Below are 20261 nucleotides of genomic sequence, written 5' to 3'. Positions count from 1 at the left end.
ACGTACAATTTCGCAAATTGCGAACTTACTTGTCGGGTCACCAGTTTTGCGAACTTGTTGTTTCTATGTGCCCAGCCTGTTTGCAAGCCTTTGTTCATCACTGCCACCCTCTGTCACCACTGGCACTCTCTTTGTTCACCCATGCCACCCTCTGGCTCACCCATGTCACCCTCTGTGTCACCACAGCACCCTTTGGTTCACCAGTGTACATTATTGGGGGAAAGCAAAGCACTGCCATCCTCTGTCAACACTGGCACTCTGACACAGGAACAGGAAGTTGGAGACTGGGCCACTTCCTTCACCCCTCCCCAATTGTAATTTTTGTAATTTCGCGAGTGCGAGATTGTTGCTGCCCGCGCCGCGGGCCGTGAGCAGTGCGAACACAAGCAAAAAATCTGCAGCGCGCGGATTTGCGGATTTTCGGTAAATCCGCGAGAGTTCGCGGATTGCGGATTTACCCAAAATCCGCAAAATCCGCAAGCGGAACGGATTTTACGCCCATGCCTAATGCTGACTCAATCAGATGTTTGGTTAAACTGCGTGCTGAAGCAGTCCATTTGTGAGAAGAGAAAAAGGCATCAGAGGCATCTGCACAAACATCTCAGATCAGTGTGACACAGGCTTCTACTTATGAAACAGATAAGAATGTAGTAGTTCATGTGAGACCTATGCGGGAAGCCGCACCTTTGTATGTTCCTCCTAGAGGCGAGGGAACAGATTATAATAAGGATTCCGTTGATGCAAAGAGTTATTTTGTTCATAATTGGGTTTACACTCCTTGGTATGGAGCGGATGTCATGGCTCTTAAAACTGCATTACCTGATCCGCTGGAAAATCCAGCAGCTTTTTATGAGAAAGTTGAGGGTGCTATTAGCTCTTGTACTATGACTCTGCCTGATATTGACTTGTTTTTCGGATTGATATTACCCTCTGATATGTGGAGAACTATTCGTAAAGTTGATGATCGTGCAACTTTTGGGGCTCATGGCAAGATTTAGAACAAATGGATGTAGAAAGGGAACCCGCAAGGAAACCGTGTCAGTTAATTTTAGATCTTCCCGCAGCTATATTAGTTAAGTTAAAGACGATTATTCCTCATAAAAAGATAGATTGGACTGTATTAGCATCTTGCAAGCAAAAAGCAGATTAATCGGTTTCTGACTTCTTTACACGCTTTGAGGAGGCATTCCACGATTTTAGTGGCCAGTCATTGACAGATGACACAGGCAGGCCTCTGTTCATCGATAAATATGTTGCAAACCTGTTGCCAGGAATAGCTAGTCACGTAAAGGCCAGTGGGAGTTCATGGACAACCTCTTCTACGGTTTCTCTTTTGACTATGGCACAGTATTATGAACGCCAGGAGTTAGAAGTGAAGGGCAGTGAGGGTAAGAAGACTAAGGAGTTAAAAACGAAGGTTATGTTGGCTTATGGTCCACCTTCTAGAGGTAATGAAAGAGGTGGACGTGGATATTATGGGTCGTCTTTTCCTTCTTATATTCGTTTGAATTCGTCGGTTGACCAGTGTCCTTACTGCAGGAAATTTGGACATTCGGCTTTTGATTGTCCAGCGTTGCGTGCACAGCAGTATCCACGTGGATGGCGACAAACAAAAAATTGCTCAGGATATTCAGGGCCTAGAGGAAGCACAGATGATCGTGCTAGGTTTGATGCTAATACATGTGGACAGGATGGGTTTAACACTTTTGATAGATGGAACCAATATCAAATGTCCGATTATATGCCCTCTGATTTTAAAGATTCTGTTTATGCATAGGATTGCCTAGAATGGGGTAAGGAATCAGTTGAAGTCACAGTAGATCAGAAGGGTCCCTATGTTACAGCACATGTTTTGGGTTCTACTGATCAGTTTCTGGTTGATACACGAGCTACTCGTAGCGCCTTGTCTGAACAATTGGTTCCAAGGGCTTCCCTGTCTGGCTTAACCATTACATCAATAGGTTTCGATGGAACACCTTCCCTTAGCCCACTATCACACCATTTTCATTTCATGTTGATAAGTTTACTGCTCCATGTCAATTTTTGCTTTCACCAAACACACCAGACAATATTGTGGGTCTTGATATGCTCAAATATTTCAGGGCTACAATACGATGTTCTCCGGAAGGAGTACGTGTCATAATAAATGACAACTACCCTGTGATTGAGAGATCATGTATTGTTAAAGAGGACATTGCATTAGCTTCACTCCCTAGTACTTTGTGGGCTACTTCAGATACCGATGTAGGGCAAATGGTTATTCCACCAGTGCATATTACTGTCAAGGAGGGCTCTCTATTGCTACGATAGCCTCAATATAACATTTCTCAAGTAGGTAAAGAAGCACTTATACGCATTGTCCAGAATTTGATAAAGGTTGGGGTTGTGGAAGAAGTTCCGTAGAATGTGTGCAACAGTCCTATTTTTCCCATTTTGAAAAAAGACACTGACACTCACTCCTCTTCCACGAGCCGAGTGGTCGCTCCCAGGGTCCCTGCTGACTGCTGGTATTGTAGCGCTAATTGCTGTTCTCATTGCCTGGTATTTTTGACTTGTTGCTTGCAGGATCAGCGCTTTGCTGTAGTAGCGCTTGGTGCATCTCTGTGGTGTGTGCTGTTTAGACTGTTTAAACGCGCTTTGCCGCTAGCGCTCCGCTGTGCCCCCCCTCCGCCTCCATTTTGTTTGTTGTGCTTGTCCTCGTGTGCCCGCCCCGCCTCCCAGCTGAGACGCCCTCCCACTGTCCTGAATAGCGCTCTCCTCCCTTCAGGCGCCGTGACTCACTCCTCTTCCACGAGCCGAGTGGTCGCTCCCAGGGTCCCTGCTGACTGCTGGTATTGTAGCGCTAATTGCTGTTCTCATTGCCTGGTATTTTTGACTTGTTGCTTGCAGGATCAGCGCTTTGCTGTAGTAGCGCTTGGTGCATCTCTGTGGTGTGTGCTGTTTAGACTGTTTAAACGCGCTTTGCCGCTAGCGCTCCGCTGTGCCCCCCCCCTCCGCCTCCATTTTGTTTGTTGTGCTTGTCCTCGTGTGCCCGCCCCGCCTCCCAGCTGAGACGCCCTCCCACTGTCCTGAATAGCGCTCTCCTCCCTTCAGGCGCCGTGACTCACTCCTCTTCCACGAGCCGAGTGGTCGCTCCCAGGGTCCCTGCTGACTGCTGGTATTGTAGCGCTAATTGCTGTTCTCATTGCCTGGTATTTTTGACTTGTTGCTTGCAGGATCAGCGCTTTGCTGTAGTAGCGCTTGGTGCATCTCTGTGGTGTGTGCTGTTTAGACTGTTTAAACGCGCTTTGCCGCTAGCGCTCCGCTGTGCCCCCCCCCTCCGCCTCCATTTTGTTTGTTGTGCTTGTCCTCGTGTGCCCGCCCCGCCTCCCAGCTGAGACGCCCTCGCCCCTCCCCCTCCACCATCCATATATGACAGTAGTTCCCGCGTGCAGCGTCCACGCGCAGCGACCGCGCCCAACCCGCGCCGAAGGTGCGCCAAAGGTAAGCCCGTCTACGCCCGTCCGCGCCTGGACCGCGCCCAGCGCCAGACCCCCTGCCCCTCGCGCTGCCCAGCCCCCCCGCATTACCTACGATGCCGCCGCCCTCCTAGCCCTCAACCCCGGTCGCGCCCCCAACTGCATTCAAGCCGCTCCTGGACGCACCCATGGACCTTTCTCATGCTACACCTGCAAATTCTGCGGCACCGACAACATCTCCGCTACAACCACACATCAGACTCCCGACCCCAACCACTTACAATGCATCCTTCTCAACACCCGATCGGTCCACAGGCACGCCATTGACTTATGGAATCTACTAGACACCATTTCTCCGGACATCGCCTTCCTTACGGAAACATGGATGAACGCTTCCTCCACACCAGACATCACCATTGCCATCCCTGAAGACTATAAGATCACTCGCAAAGACCGCACCAGCCACACAGGAGGAGGAATCGCTATCGTCCATAAGAAATCCATCCGCATCTCAACCAGCTCTGACGCCGACCTCGCCAACTCCGAACACCTTCACTTCCAGATCCACATCGACCCCAAAACCACACTCCGAGGCACTCTCCTCTACAGACCACCAGGACCCCGCGCAAAATTCAGTGAAGACATCACGGACTTCATCACTCCACACGCGCTCCCCTCCAAAGAATACATCCTTCTGGGAGACCTCAACTTTCACCTTGAAAATATCAACGACCGCAACACCGCCACCCTCGTGGACAACCTCGCCCACCTCGGACTTAAACAACTAGTCACTTCCCCCACCCACATCGCAGGTCACACACTCGACCCCATCTTCACCTCCAGCAATCATGTCTCCTTCAGCCACACTACGGATCTCCTCTGGACTGACCACAGCTGCGTTCACTTTACCTACAACAAGCCAAAACCCATCAACCACCTCCAACCAACTCTGCAAAGAAACTGGAACAAAATCACCATCGACCAGATCTCCTCATCGCTCCTTCAAAACCCCCCAGCCCCCTCCTCTGACGCCAAAGAAGCCGCCGCTAACCTCACCCTATGGTTATCCAACACCGCCGACACCTTAGCACCACTGAAAAAACGGCAAAGCAAACCTGGCAGCAAGAAGGCCTCATGGTTCAACGATGATCTCAAGAAGTCCAAGAAACTCTGCCGCTCCCTTGAAAAGGCCTGGAAAAAAGACCCAACCACCAGCACCAAGGTCGCCTTCAAAAACGCCACCCGCACTCACCACCAACTGATCCGAAAAGCCAAGAAAACAGCATTCAAGGATCGACTTGACAACAACGCCCACAACAGCAAGGAACTTTTCAACATCGTCAAGGAATTTTCCAATCCCTCGGCCAACTCCAACAACATCACCCCCTCTCAAACCCTCTGCGACTCCCTAGCATCATTTTTCCACAACAAGATTGCAGACATCCACAACAGCTTTGACAACCAACCCGGAAATCAACCAACCCTACCATTTGCTGATCATCTTCCCCCCGTGAACATTCTCAACGACTGGAACCCAATCTCCACTGAGGACACCATCCGCCTAATGAATTCAATCCACTCAGGATCCCCCACAGACCCATGCCCTCACCACATCTTCAACAAAGCAGACTCCGTCATAGCTCCGCACCTCAGAGACGTCATCAACCGCTCCTTCAACTCCGCCACCTTCCCGGAAGACTGGAAACACGCTGAACTCACCGCCCTTCTGAAAAAACCAACAGCGGACCCCACCGAACTCAAAAACTACCGCCCCATCTCGCTTCTCCCATTCCCGGCCAAAGTCATCGAGAAAGCTGTCGCCAACCAGCTCGCCACCTTCCTCGAAGCCAAAAAATCCCTCGACCCCTCACAATCTGGCTTCCGAGCAAAACACAGCACTGAGACCGCCCTCATCGCAGCAACAGACGACATTCGAACGCTACTAGACAATGGAGACACAGTCGCCCTCATCCTCCTCGACCTCTCCGCAGCCTTTGACACAGTCTGCCACAGCACCCTCCTACAACGCCTCCATAACATCGGAATCCAAGGAAAAGCACTTGAATGGATCACCTCGTTCCTCACCGGAAGAACCCAGAGAGTCCGCCTTCCTCCATTCAAGTCCGAGGCCTCTGAAGTCATCTGCAGCGTACCACAAGGATCCTCACTCAGTCCCACCCTCTTCAACGTATACATGAGCCCCCTCGCGGCCATCGCACGCCAACACAACCTCAACATCATCTCTTACGCGGACGACACTCAACTGATCCTCTCTCTCACCAATGACCCCAGCACCGCCAAAACTAACCTACACGAAGGAATGAAAGAAGTTGCCGAATGGATGAAACAAAGCCGTCTGAAATTGAACTCAGACAAAACAGAAGTCCTCCTCTTAGGTACATCCCCCTCTGCATGGGACGACTCCTGGTGGCCGGAAGCCCTCGGAAAAGCACCCATCCCGACAGACCACGCACGGAACCTAGGCGTCATCCTGGATTCTTCACTCTCAATGAACAGACAAGTCAACGCCGTATCCTCTTCCTGCTTCAACATTCTTCGCATGCTCAGAAAAACATTTCGCTGGATCCCCTCCGATACAAGGAAAACAGTCACCCACGCTCTGGTCACGAGCCGACTGGACTACGGAAACACCCTCTACGCGGGTACCACCGCAAAACTCCAGAAGAAACTCCAACAAATCCAAAACGCCTCAGCCAGGCTCATACTAGACCTCCCACGCAACGAACACATCTCTGGTCACCTTAAAGACCTCCACTGGCTACCCGTCAATAAGAGGATCACTTTCCGACTGCTTACCCACGCACACAAATCACTCCACGACATCGGACCAGACTGCCTCAACTCACGACTGTCCTTCTACACCCCCTCCCGCCAACTACGTTCTTCCAACCAAGCCCTCGCCATTGTACCTCGCATCAACAAGACCACCATGGGAGGCAGATCCTTCTCATACCTGGCTGCTAAAACATGGAACTCACTCCCCGCTTACCTTCGCCTTACCCAGAACCACCTTGCGTTCAGAAAGCAACTTAAAACGTGGATATTTGACAAGTAATCATCCTCCCCTTCCTAAACGCCTTGAAACCCTCTGGGTATGTAGTGCGCTATACAAATCCTATGACTTGACTTGACTTGACACTAGGATTTACAGAGGACACTGTGACTGTCCATACAAATGTTCTAGTCTGTAAATGTCAGGTTATTCTTACCGGAGTCAGCAAACTGCTAGCTCCACCCTACTGTTGACTGTGCATTTCTGTATGACCTTTTTTGTATGTAACCCTTCTCTTCTGTACTTGTACCGCCTTCTTTTGAGCCCCTGTGTGGGTATTAAAGGACCAGGCTCCTTCTGTTCAGTGTGCTACTTCACACACTACCTAAGGGTGTTGTTTGAATGTAGTTGCACCTCATGAGGTTAATAAATACTTTGTTTTATATTCCAGTTTCTGTGCCAACTCCTATCCTATTGGTCTGAGGACTTTGTGCAGAGAAGTGCGAACCCCTAGCACTGGTAGGCCTAGCTGAGGCTCACCACCACAAGTATACAAATCCAGGTTGAGTCAGAAATGGCCACACAACAAACAGAGGTGTTGGGCACTAAATTGGTGCATTGGAGCAAATGACTTGCTTTCAGATGGGCACAGCCACTGTTGCTCAGGAACCTCCACACCATTGTCAACAGTTAGGTAGTTAGAAGGGCACATATTTCCTAAGAGCAGGATTTCACACGCAGCTCCTCTCTGGGTATTTCAAGTTGGTCTCTGCAGTAGACAAGATCCTGTTAGCCATTGCTGCTCTGTCCGATCTCTGCGTTTACCCAACATATTGCTACCCTCCATTTTGCCAACAGTAGCGCCACTGATGGTCACTCCGCATGCGACGCATTTTTGATGAAGCCCAAGAGGCCTATTTAGTGTTTCTGATCTATCTGTTCCACTAATAGGTGTTATAGTGTATCCGTTATTTGTGTCTAGTAGCGAAAGACCCAGGGACACAGCCAAGGCAGGAGGACAATGCCAGCTTCCACCTTCACATCTCACACGATATTCCTTCAGTACGTACCTGAGCAGTCTGGCCGGGGTATGGTAGAGTTGATGCAAATTCTTAAGTGTATGATGTACAGGTTACCATTAGGGAATAGCATTCTTGTTTGTCTGTAACAAAAAACCCATTCTGCTTGTGTTAGTTGTGGATTCAGCACTTTCTCTGACGTTATTTATCTCTCTGTGTGAATGCTATTGTAGAGCATGGTTATCAGTTTCCTATGTAAAGGAGCGGTAAAAAGGGTATTTGGCAGGTAGAATTTTGGGGCTTCCTCAAGAATTGAGGGAGTGCAGTACAGACCGGAGCACGGACACAAATGTATGTAATGGTCAGCAGTGGAGTCTGATATTGTGGGTGAGGGATAGCTTCTTATTTAATAAACTTCCCCTGGGGTGAATGTCTTTCACATAATGCAATTCTAATTATTCTAGGAGCTCTAGACTTTTTTCCTCAGGAGTTGCTGATATGGGGTGGTGGCATCTCAGAGACGTAAAGCAGCTCCCGAGAGGCCGGTGCCTGTAGTTTCTGCCATGCACGTAGAATGCGGTTCACTGTGCCGACCTGCCCCCCATTGTTACCAGTACGCCGATGTGTCAAAATGTCATTTACCCATATTGAGTTTACACTATCTACTTCCACCGCAACATGTGGGATTTATGCATGTGGGATTTATGCATGTGGGCTTTACCAGCAGTGTGCAAATTGGGCTTCAGCACATAAATAATACAGTTTCAAGACAGGCACACAATCCTAGGGTATGGTTAGTATCTCCATGTGCAATCTAGGCTGCTTACCTGCCCATATGAGAGTGGTGAGATGATTTTGGAGTGTCTTAAAGAAATACTGTGGTAGCACTATGGGAATGTTTACCAATAAGTACAGAAACTTGGGCAGTATGACCATTTTCAAGATGGCTATTCTATCTGCCTAAAGTAAAGGAAGTTTGGATATCTCTATAACTTGTCCTCAAGGTTTTGATATAGCACTGCCATAGTTGCTGCTTAAGTCTTGTCTGGGTCATGATGGAGCCATAACCCGAAGTATTTCACTGGGCCAGTTCTCCACTTAAATGGGTACTTCAAATTGCAAGGCTTGGCAGTCTGTGTCAGCGGGAAGACCAGAGATTTTGCCCTTGTCACCTCCCGTATTAATTATGCCAACTCCCTGTATTTTGGGATTCCCGCTTACCATCTTCATCGGCTTCAGCTGGTACAAAATCAGGCGGCCAGACTGGTCTTTCAACAGCCCAAGTACCAACATGTCTTGCCCCTGTTGAGGAGATTGCATTGGCTCCCAGTGGCCTCTCGATGCATTTTTAAATTGGGTTGCACTGTCTTTAAGGCACTTCTTGCTCTTGTCCCAGCTTTCACTTCCCTCAGCCTCAAGCGTCACATCCCCTCAAGAAATCTCCGGTCCTCTGCACACAACCTCCTAACTGTCCCCAGGTATAAACGTAAAAAGCATGGAGGCTCTTGTTTCTCTTTCCTTGCCCCTGCACTGTGGAATTCCCTCCGGACTACAATCTGAGTCTGTCCTAACTATACCTGCTTTCGCAAGCTACTCAAAACACATCTCTTCCAGTTGGCCTACGAGTAATCCATGCTGCTAGACTTTTCTGCTTTTGTCTATGAGCGCCATGAAACTGTCTGGTGACCATGCGTGGTAAAAATGATTTTAACATAACATAACATAACATTTGTCCCAGTTAATGTTCAGTCCCAAATTTCAGTCATATTTTATGTATTCCTGGATTCATGGAGCAAGATGAATTTTTTGGGGTCTTAACGTACAGCAACATGTTGTCGGCATATAGGGAGATGGTGAGCGGTCTCTGCCTAATGCAAAGCACCGACACAGCATGTTGCTGCCATATGGTGCAGGCCAATGGTTCCAGTACTATAGCGTATAGTAAGGGGACAGGGGGCTGTCCTACCCTGTCATCTGCAGATTGCCATTGGTTTGAAGCTATGCCCGTTTATCTGTACCTAGGCCATTGGGTCAGTGTACAGTAGTTTGATACATTGTATGAAGGTTACAAGCATATACATCCATTGCAGAATCACAAACAAGTAGCCAACACTATGAATAAAAGGCTTTAATGGCGTTCAGTAACAATGCTGCAGCGTCCAGTTGGGAGTTGAGGTGGTGGATTTAGCCCAAGATGGTACGTAGATTATGTGATGTAGACCTCATCAGCACAAATTCTGACTAGTCCTGAAAATCAAGTTAGGTAGTGGAGGAATTATTCTGTTTGCAAGAAGCTTTGCTAGAATCTTGACATCTTCATTTATGAATGAGAGAGGCCTGTAGGAAGCACAGAGTTCTGGTGTTTTTTTTTGGCTTGAGAAGGGTAATTATAAGTGCTTTGCATAATGTAGGTGGTAGTAATTTTGTGTAGTAGGACTCTTTGTATAGTGCAAGCAAGTGTGGCAGCCGGAGTAGTGTGAATTCTTTAAGGAATTCACTTGGTAGACAGTCCAATTCTGTAGCTTTGCCCTTCGGGAGATCCGTGATGGAATGGGTGAATAAGATGTCAATGAAAGTCATGATATGTGCATGCCCGACAACGGCAATATCAGTAAATGCAATGTGAACATATGCCATAGACTGTGCCTGCACAGCCCCATTAATGGCCATCAATGCAATTTCAATGTATACTGTAACTTGTCCTGCACAGCAGCGTTAACATCAGCAATATGATACCAATGTATGTCATAATCCATGCTAGTACGATAATCTTATTGTAGCCAATAAGAATAATGTCAATGTACGTTCAGACCAGAGCAAACATAACTTTGTCAATACCAGTTAGAATGATATCAATGTGCATGATGATAACTGTATGTGGAATGTTGATAATGTCAATAAAAATTATACCATTGGCCACAATATTATTCTTAAGAGTTTCAGTGAACTCACATAATTTCTGTCAGATTCACACAAAGTGATCTCCCCATCAACCCAGAGTCAGAGATACGTGGTCAGGCAGGTCCTGTGTCCCATGACCATGCCTATTTAGTAATAGGTCACAGGTGGGGACCCCATAAACTAAAGGAAAATACGCACCCAGCATAAACCCTGATCAATTCAACAGATAGAAAGTTGCACCACAGACAAGTGTGAGATAGTTTGCCCCAATAAAACACATTTGTACAAAGGTTCGTGTTCCCCAGAAATACCACAAAGCTGAATACCAAATGTAGATAAGTACACTCAACCAATCAGGACACAACATGCACACCACAGGTAGCAATTAAGTGCTCCTCATGCAGGACATCTGGACACATACACTCTTGCCCACATTAGCTCTCCCCGAGGTCGGGGGCCATCTGTGTCTTTAACAGAAGCACACATTTGATTAATTTATGACTAAGATGCTCTTCATGAATGTAGAGAACGTTTTCTTGTACATCATGAACTCTATAAATTGACTGCCAAAACATTGTACATCAAGAGATTTTGAGCAGGCTGTCCTGGCTCTCCCGGCCGCAGCGTTTGAATAAACGAACGTAATCCTGTTTTGCGGAACACCTCTTGTATTTGAATTTATTTAAGATAAATTCATATCCGAGCAACATTCTGGTGACCCAACCAGAAGCGAATGGTTTATCGAGCCTGACTGTTATCGAAGGAAGGACCCCGGCCCAAACAGATTCATCTGCGCAAACAGAATTGATGAGCAGAAGCCATCATTGATTGAAAGTTCTGCTGAATCCATAGAGCGGAGGTCCATCCAGAGACAGCTGTCATAGATTAAGAGACTACATCTGATCCTTAGTCCCAACCTGTGGTGTATAGCAAACTAGGACAAGTGCGTAGACCGCTTTTGTTTTTCCCCTAATCAGCATCCTAGAAGAAGACAAAAGGTAACTACCTGACCTTGGGCATAAAACACAAGGGAGACCTCATCCCCAGGTGTTAGCAAGAGATAGCAAGTCAAAGGGAAATCCCTGGGGTGCACTAGTTAACTTCACATACCAATGTAAATATACATTTACAAATACACGGGGGAGAACCTATAGTCCACTGTGTTCTGGGGAATATGTAATAATTTCCACAAAGAAATAAAATCGTTCACAATCTAATTTTATTAAAAACCATATATCTGAACATTTAAAATACAAGACAATTAAAATCAAAGAAATATTCTTTGAAAAATAAGAAACACTAGAAACCAATACATCTCAAACACAATTAAAAAATACACAAACTTTTTTACGACAAATCACGACATGTGTATAACATTTCAGCAATTCATGAACAATAAACACGGAACAAGAAATACACAATAAAGAACCCCTAGTGTAGCTGTGGCTTCTGGATGTCTCTGCCACTATATATCAGTAGATCCACAGGCCTATATTGTTTTAGCTTATGTAAACATCAGTAACAGTAATGCATGTACATCCAGTGTTTACTGGGCCCTGGTTGGATTCTCTATATCTGAAAAAATGCGTCGACGCGTTTCGGTGCAGTACATTTGATTCTGTGGCACCTTCTTCAGGACTTCTTTGGTTGGGGTTACTCGTTTCAAAAAGTGGTTAATTGCACCTTCTCTGTAGATATGTGGGGAGAAAGGTACGGAGTCACTTATCATACAGGATACTGACCGTTTTCACTTAAGACATTTCTATTATCCGACTCCTAGGTAAATACTTATTATTATCCCTCTTTAACATATCCGGTACAGTTTTCAGGCATGCACATATCTGCCTATTGGATGACTCTTAGGTAGTTACTTGTTAATGTCTCTCTTCAATATATCTAGTACAGTATTCAGGCATGCACATATCTGCCTATTGGGTGACTTACTATAGTTCATGCTGTACATATATTGCATTCAGTTCATTATTGTGTTAAATTTCTCAATACTCTTGTTTATATAGAACAACATCTTCCCTCCGAGTCTATTTCAATGTGGAAACTACTATGGTGAAGAGTAGTGGCTCATTTGGGAAGAGTAAAATGACTAATGCACAGATCTCACACTAGCAGTGCTAAATAGAGTTTATTCTCACCCCCACTGTCTGTGGAAGAGGATCCAGAATGGGGTCTGCGTAGCGTTGCACTTGGATTCTGCAATCTTTTGTAACTACGTCCTAGTAAACAATATCAATATGTTAGCGGACATTATTATTGGTTAATGATATTAATGTATCGGCTTAGACCTATGTTAGTAAGCATTTGTTTTATGTTCTAATTACCTCTCTCCTTGAAAAGGAGCTTCTTGTATTGGGATGTCTTTTTTCGTCTTTTTGATCTTTTGGGCAATTTTAGGTTGTGTATCTATGTAGACAAAGCACATTGTATTTGTTCTATTATAACCCTCTTTCTAATTGAGGCCTGATCATAGATTTTTATCTATTAAATATCTTACCTTATGGCACTCTAAAACTTTCCTTGAACGGGCATAGGGTAACTCGATTCCTCCCCAGAACTGGATATGTTCTATTCAAAGCAGAATGAGTACAAAGAGATGTTTTAATGCTTGCCCAGGGGGATTGTTATACTATTCATTAGATGCTGTTTAACACGGGGTTGGTGTGCTAGCAGTTTCCTACCCCTCTATGTTCACATGTGTCTTTTACTTTGTTGGGTGCAATCCTACATTGTATTTAGCTCTCACATATGCGTAGTGTGAGGCTACATCCCTATGGTAAAGTATGCAAAGGATGCTAGATAATAGGGGCAGTACGCTCGTTTCAGGCTTAGACCCTCCCCGCTTTTTAACTTTTAGCATCGGATAGTCTACTTGCTATTTGTCCCTCGCCTTAGGGCTGGGCTTGACTACATTGGATAACTATGTCCCTCTACATGTTATTTAAAAGTGCAAACGAGTAGCGTTACCTCTAACATGGTCCCCGTAGTATTCGATGTCTCTTACCTTGGTCCCACCGGAGCCGAGTGTTGGTTAAAGGTGCCTCTATTTATGTGGATTTCTAGATAGCTCATTGTTTACACCTGGCTATTCGGTCGATGTCTAAGGGGCGTATCACGGGAGAATAGTGGCGCCATCTTAGAACAGTATAAATATACCGTTGTTTTCATAGTATTTGGTGTTGTCTGTATCCCGCCGGAGCTTAAGCCTAATTATTTGTGATCCCCGACCTTATATTTCATGGATAAAACACGAAAGTAAAAAATAGTGAAAATTATCGCATGTTTTATGATCGCGGAATAGTATTGCTGTCTGTTCGGTCGGTGTTTAGGCGGCGTATCACGGGAGAATCGTGGCGCCATCTTAGAACAGTGTGAGTACAACGTTGTATTCGTCGTCTATGGTGTTATCTGTATCCCGTCGGAGTTTGGGTCTAATTATTAGTGATCCCCGAACACATACTTCATGGATAAGACACGAAAATAAAAAATAATCAAAAATTATCGCATGTGTTGTGATAGCGGTATACTATTGCTTGTTTTATGAATATGTTTGATTGCTTGTTCACTAATAGCGATGGATATCGTTTATTTTATAACTGTATATGCTCGGGTCACATAGTTGTTTATTTTTATTTTTACCTCGAGAGCCTTCTAACTTAGTCCTTAATCTTACAGGTTTTTAGGTGTAACATCTTTGTGCAGGCCGGTGCCTATCCCTAATGTTTTGTATAGGTGAGGCATTTAAGAGTTGTCTACTGGTTATATACTACATAAGTGGGGTTTGGATTATAAATCGTTAAATTATTGGGTTCCTATGGGGGTCACCTCAGTAATCACTTATCCCATAGGTCTCACTATACCTATTTTTATTTTAATATCCAGGAAACAGTAGTGTATTTACAGTTCGGATTTTCAAAGCACCTGAGTAATCACTTATCCCATAGGTCTCACTATACCTATTTTTATTTTAATATCCAGGAGACAGTAGTGTATTTACAGTTCGGGTTTTCAAAGCAATCATGTGCTTGTGTTAGATGTTTTTGCAGTTTATTGGATTAGATTAGAGCCTCCCACTCTTCCCTTGAGTTGAGGCCCTTCCTGATCGTATTAAATTTGACCATGTACCACTGTTCCTGTTGTTTTCGCCTGGATGTACTATTGCCCGATCTAGTCAGTTCTTTTATTCTTTCTAAGATGACCCATCTCAGGTCTTTTTCACTGTGTCCCTGTTCTTTCCAGTGGGATACTAGTGGGGCGTTTTCTTTGTTGTTTTTAATAGAAGATTTGTGTTCCCCTATCCTTAGCCTAACTTCCCGGCCAGTTTCTCCTATATATGCCTAGTCACAAGGACACAAGATCATATATATGACATTCTTCGTTCTTCAGTTGTTTAAGGTAGTGATTTCGTGTGTGGCTCCATTGTGTTCCACCTTCTTGGTAACCACACACAATTCACAAATGCAGCAATTTCCGCATTTGTTATTTCCAACTGCTTTGTGTCCTCTAAGGGTGGTTTGGATCTCAGTCGTGTCATCCCTATACGTGTGTACCAGGTTTGATCTCAGATTTTTATTTTTCCTGTATGCGTATAGCGGATGCTCAAGGGTAGTTACGTCTGGTCCGTTGTTCAGAATTTTCCAGTTATGGTTGATGATGTTTTTAACCTGGTTTGCTATGATTGAGTGTTGGCTTACCATCACTATTTTGTCCTGTGTCTTTTTTTTCCCTTCCTTATTTAGTAGGCACTCCCTGTCGTAATAACGAGCTCTTTTGAGAGAGTGATCAATTAGTTTTTTTGGGTAACCCCGATCTCTGAATTTCTTTTTCATTTCTCCAGCATGTTTGTAGAAGTCCTCTAGATTCGTACAGTTTCTTCTCAAGCGCAGAAACTCCCCAAAGGGTATCGAGTCTTTTTGGCTTTTAGGATGGTAACTGTTATAGTGCAGGATGGAATTACGGTCTGACTCCTTCTTGTACAGTTCTACTTTAAGCTGTTTATCTTGGCTCTTGATGCAGATATCCAAGAAGTTTACCTTAGATCTGCTGTATGCTGCTGTAAATCTGAGGTTTGAATCCCCTAGGTTGAGCCAAGCCAAAAATTCTTCAAGTTGTTCTACGGTTCCTTGCCAGATGAAGAATATGTCGTCTATAAAGCGAGCCCAATTCCGAATATTTTCGAAGAATGGGCTCACTTCATTGTATACATGCTTGTTCTCGAATAGACTCACATATATACAGGCTAGACTAGGCGCACAGGTCGCGCCCATGCTGGTCCCTTTCCTCTGGATGTAGAGATCCTTTTTGAATAGGAAGATATTATTAAGGAGTACCATGGAGACGCACTGTACAATGAACTCTTTGTTTCCCCCCACAATGTCAGTCTCTTCTAAGAGGTTCTTGACTGCCACAATTGTATCTTTCTGTGGTATATTTGTGTAGAGTGACTCTACATTGAGAGTCACCATAAGTTCCTTTTCATCATCAAATTGTGTCCCTTCTACCTTGGATATCATATCCGCAGTATCTCGGATATACGATTTTTGTTTTTCCACTAGGGGGTTAAGGAACCTGTCTGCATATTGGCTCAAGGGTTCAAGCAGTGAGTCAATAGATGCCACTATCGGTCTCAGGGGGGATTATTAAGGCTTTTGTGGACTTTAGGTAGTCCATAAAAGGCCGGGGTTTTGGGGTTTGTGTTGTTTAAAAATTTCCATTCTTCTTCAGTGATATCTCCCTCTTCTAAGGTTTTTTGGAGCAACGTTTCAACATCTTTTTTTAGTTTGTTGAGCCTAGTTTGGGGAACTCTCGAGTAATTTTGTTCATTGGACAGGAGGATCATTACTCTTTGATCATAATCATTTGTGTCAAATACTACTACTCCTCCCCCTTTATCTGCAGGTTTTATTGTTATGCTGATGTCTTTGGATAGGGATTTGATGGCCTCTCTCTGATCTTTAGTGATGTTATGTTCTTGAAAATGTTTTTTCTCTAATAGAAGACCTATCTCTAGTTTTACAATCGATTCAAAGATCTCCAAGTTTTTATCGACCATACCTAGGCTAGGGGTGAAGGTGGACTTAGTTCTTAGGCCTGAGTCTTGAGATTGTTCTCTATTCGGCCTGTTCTCAAAGAACCGGCGCAAACGGATTTTGCGAAAAAAGGCTCTAAGATCCTTTTCTAGTTGAAATTTGTTTATGCCTGTAGTAGGCACAAAGCAAGAGATAGACTGACCTTGGGTGTGGAACAGGGTCCAACCCGTCACCGGCTATTAGCAAGGGATAGCCTGACCCTGGGCGTTGAACATGGTTTGCCTTGTCTCTGAGTGTTAGCAAGGTGTAGCTTGGACCGCTGGGCTTGGTGGCAAGTTGGTTTGCATAGGCTCTGGGTGTGATATAGAGGCAAAATCTCAAACTTGATTATTAAGTTACAAAAGTTCTTAGGGCTATTGAAACCGCTAACACCTGAAAGAAGTGAGAGGTGTTCCCTTTTTTCTCTCCGCTTGGATCGCTGGGCATTAGACAGTGATGCACACAACCCCTGGGTGTAATATAGGGTGAAATTCTGATGTTAGGGAAAATTCAGACCTGGGTGAATCAGGTATAAATTATGTCTGGAGGTAGAGGGTCAATAGTTTCAGGCGATTCCTTTTTCTCCTCTTAAATTGCTGCAAACTTTTGTCCACCGTGCTGATAGTGACAGACTATCAGGCTTATCTAGCTTTGCGTACTGTGCAGAGCAATCCCCTCCTCAATGGCCGTAGGCACTAGGAAAGGGCTCAGTTGTTTGACAAAATAACTATTTTTTCTGCCAACATTTTTAGTCTCTATTAGATATTTTCAATTTATATGCATTTGTTGATGTTGTGGTGCTGTTGAAATTTTGCAAATCATGCTGCATGTTTATATATCATGTCTCAATATTAAGTCTATGCTTTTAGGTGATAATAACCACCAGAAGTGCATGATTGCTAGTTTTCTGCTGCAAAACAATCCACACTGCCATAAACTAACAATTGCACTTTTGTTCCAGTTTGTTATTGTTTCATTGCATTATTGTCTCTATTTTAATGTTGACCAATTTTTTGTTCATGCATCAGGTTGTTTTTTGAGCTCATAACCAGTAAATTGTGTTTTGGTACCACCCCCTGTACACAAATAAGAGTATAATTGAAAAACTTATTGTAAGAAAATCTTGAGATGACCAGAGTTTTGCAAACCCTTAAAACACAAAAATGTCCTAATTAGGCCTGGGCAGCAAATTTCGTTCCATTCGCGGAAGTTGGGTAATTTCGTGTTCCGCGGAACACGCAAAATTGACCAAAATTCTGCGTTTCGCGACTTCGCAAAATGTTTTGATTCTTTGCGTTCTCAAATGCGCGTTCGCAAGATATTTCCCCCCAAGTACGCAAACAGCAATTTTGAACAGTAAAAAAGCATTGCAAACACGCAATTCTGTGTGTTCGCGGAATTTCTGCGTGTTCGTGGAAATTTTTTACCGTTTCCTGGAGATTTGCGTAACACGATTACGCAAATTCCGCCCAGCTCTAGTCCTAATCCATCATGGAGACTCCATTAGACCAAATGAAAGTGAAGTTCCCCAACCAGGCTTGCAGATTATAGAGAGCACTGCCATGAGTGTCATGTTCATACCAGAACACACGCATTCCCCTGGCCTTAGGGGGAAACATTTGACACCAACATCATAGTGTTAGAACTGGGGGTCTCTAATTGGCAGAGGTAAGTACCTTTGACCAAGTAGGGAACCTTACTTCTAGTCAGGGTGAAAGGATACACACTGTAGATAACCCCTGCTCACCCCCTAGATAGCTTGGCATGAGCAGACAGGCTTATCCCCAAGGCAATGTGTTTAGTATTTACACTCAATATCCACAATGACCCAAAAATACACCACAAACTGAGACCACACAGGTAAGTATATATAAAAATATAACTTTATCTAGCTTATGCAGTTAGAATGAACTGACATTGTAGGTACACGATTTTTGTTCTTGTCTTGATGATTGCACTATTTTTCTAGAAAGGTTTCATACTTTAAATGCAGTCTCGAATCTCTCAAAGGATCAATCTCAATCAAAAATAGCTGTAGGCTGTAGCGCTTATAAAACTACCTTGTGACCGTGCCCAGCGCTGTTCTGCCGAAGTGCTCCTAGCGTGTTTCATCAGCGGCTGACACACAGACCCCTCGCCCGGCCTCTGCCGGTCCTACTTAGCTCTCCGCCCGCTCTCAATAATCCAGCGAGCGGCGGGGAGCTAAAATACTTTCTGGGGTGAGGACGGCAGGCTGGGGATGATTTGCGCGACTCCCTCATGTAGGCTGGCAGTCCTGCGGCGCTTCTCCTCACCTCGGACGTGCTTCTTCGGCGGCGGCTCCTCTAAAGACGAGACGCAGTGGCTGGTCCAATCTGTGCGTGACTTGCACGGCGAGCTCCTCGTGACGCTGCAGCTCTTCCAGGAGTCAGCCAATCCTAGCGCGGCTCCTGGACGAGCCCCTCTTGACGCAGCAACTTCTTCTGGGGATTCCACCAATTGGAGCGCAGCGCCCCAAGACAATCATCCACCAGCGGCCCAATCAGAGCGCGGCCCCTTTGGTTCTTTGTCCGCGGCCCTGGGTGGAGAACAGCAACTTCTTGGTCAATTTCAGGCCCCCGGGCAGCGGCGGTGAAGGCGGGACAGTGCTTCTCAAGGGGGGATAGAGGTCGGCAAAGTGCTCGTGGCGCTGCTAACCCTTTGCAGGGATTAGGTCGTGAGGGGAGGCACAACAATCCTCCGGTCTTCCACGCTGATGTGCCGATGAGCATCTCGATCAGCTGGCACGGCCAACAGTGCAAAACTCACGCCCCAAGCAGGAAAAGGAGCGCGATCTCCACAGCGTCTTGCAGTTTTGGGGGAACCTTTTGACCCTGGGTTCCAGAACAGGAGGCCAGCTCTTCTCAGGCCCTTGGAGATTCAGTCAAAGACACAGCACACAGCAAAGTCTTGTAGATCAAGCAGGCAGGGGTCACAGCACACAGCAGAGTCCCCTTCTTTTTTCCTTCAGTTGAACAGCAAAACAGGTCAGCCCCACAGCATACAGCAAGGGCAGTCTTCCTTAGTTTCTCCAGCGCTTCTTCTTCTGGCAGAGGTTCCTCTTGATTGTAGAATCTAGCAATCTGTTGTCAGGGGTCCTTCTCTTATACCCCTAAATGTCTTTGAAGTCTTTGTGCAAGTGGGCCCTGAGCCCGGTCTAAACCAGTTCTGGGTGTTGCTGGAGCACTTGGGCTTCCTGGCTTCTTCCTTCCTTTCAGTGTGAGGGCGGAGGTGACAGCCGCCCAGCAGGAGGTGGAGCAAGCATTGTGGCAGGCAGGCACAGCCCTATTCACTCCCAGGTGCTATCTCCTCCCACCACTCTAGTTGCAGATGCAGTCATTCAACCACAGGCTGACTGAGACAACCTCATGGGTGCTCCCCAGCCCCTGTCACCCTCAAACCAGACAGTCAATCCACAAGCAGGCCCAGGCACACAGAAAGGTTAGAAAAGAGAACAGCCACTTTCTAAAAGTACTGTTCTCAAACAGAATTTAAAAACAACCTCTCCTAAAAGATGTGTTATTAAATTCTGAGTTCAGGGATATCAATCACTTATGTCCCATCTTGTTCCTGTGGGAAGATAGGCTGGTATCCCTTGGGACCAGCCTCCCCAATGTTAGTCTATGGAGAAAGATAACCTTGCAGCAGTGAGCACACAAAATGGCTGATGTTCACTACCAGAGCATGTTACCTGCACTAGTACATGCTCTGCCTTTCCTATACACTGCACCCTGCCCAGGGGGGTACCTTGAGCCTTCCATAGGGGTGACCA

This window comes from Lissotriton vulgaris, chromosome 4_1, assembly GCF_964263255.1.
Source record: "Lissotriton vulgaris chromosome 4_1, aLisVul1.2, whole genome shotgun sequence".
Lineage (NCBI taxonomy): Eukaryota > Metazoa > Chordata > Amphibia > Caudata > Salamandridae > Lissotriton > Lissotriton vulgaris.
Note: the sequence above shows the minus strand (reverse complement) of the source record.